General features: G+C 45.8%; 1 protein-coding gene across 1 annotated transcript in view; it reads left to right on the plus strand.

The window, feature by feature from the left end:
• Positions 1-1,020, plus strand: part of LOC108578734 (protein groucho-like) — a 63,773-nt gene that overhangs the window by 37,194 nt on the left and 25,559 nt on the right. The window lies entirely within an intron of this gene.

Below are 1,020 nucleotides of genomic sequence, written 5' to 3' on the forward strand. Positions count from 1 at the left end.
CGGCGAACGTCGCGTGTTTGTCCAAGTCATTAAGCGGGATAAGTTTGTCCCGTGTACACCGACGAATAAACATTTGCCGCGATGACTCGACGACACCGGGGCCCGGGATCCGAGAAAACCCGCCACTTTCGACTCGGTTATTCCGAGAAGTCGTTCCAGTCCGCCACGATAAACCGGTAGCCATCGTCCTCCGTGTTTAAAGAAATCGCCCCCGCTACGGAGAATCCGCCTCCTGCTCGTAAACAGTTTCGAGATATTATTCGAGCTGGTCCGAAAACATTCGACTGAAATTCTGTCGATTTTTGCATTCTACGATAAAAGCTTCAATTTTTTTTTTTTTTAACGATGGACACTTTTAATTTGAAGAGTTTCTTTTTTCACCCTCTGCAGGGTCTTCGACGAGCCGAGTGAAATTTCACTCTTGTATTTCTTGCAATCGAATCTTTATTTTGGCTGAAAAAAGTGTTTATGTAGTAGAGATTTTGGTAGGTATTGCAGAATTTTTGGAGGTCTTTCGAAATCTTGGAAGAGTAAAATAAAATTAGATTTGGACGTAGAAGACAGTTTGCCTTCGGAGTGTGAAATAATATATCGGCTACGCGAAAAGGAGGAATTATTGTAATTATGCAAAATCGAATATATTGATAGACAACGCAGAAATTCACCTGTCGTTCGCTCCGCAACGTTTGTGCATGGACGTAAAGGACAGGAACCGCGGGATCGGCTCGTTAACGCCAGTGAAACCGAGGCTTTTACACGAGTCTCGTTAATCATCCACCTTATGTCTGGGCGAGTGTCGCTTATTTCCGTGGTACAACCGCCTCTTGTGAGCTTCCTACGAGTCGTGACGAAAATAGGGACGCGAGAGCGGCTGAGCCGCTAGAAATAAGCGGGTTCGATGGATATCCCGCGTGTTCCGCGTATTTTCCTTGGCCGATGCTCGAAGATTGTTTTCGTTGCTGAGTTGTCGGCTGGATGTTGCCGCGGAAATGTTGGTCGATGTGGAAAGATGTTTTATCG

This window comes from Habropoda laboriosa, unplaced genomic scaffold, assembly GCF_001263275.1.
Source record: "Habropoda laboriosa isolate 0110345459 unplaced genomic scaffold, ASM126327v1 scaffold28, whole genome shotgun sequence".
Taxonomy (NCBI): Eukaryota; Metazoa; Arthropoda; class Insecta; order Hymenoptera; family Apidae; genus Habropoda; species Habropoda laboriosa.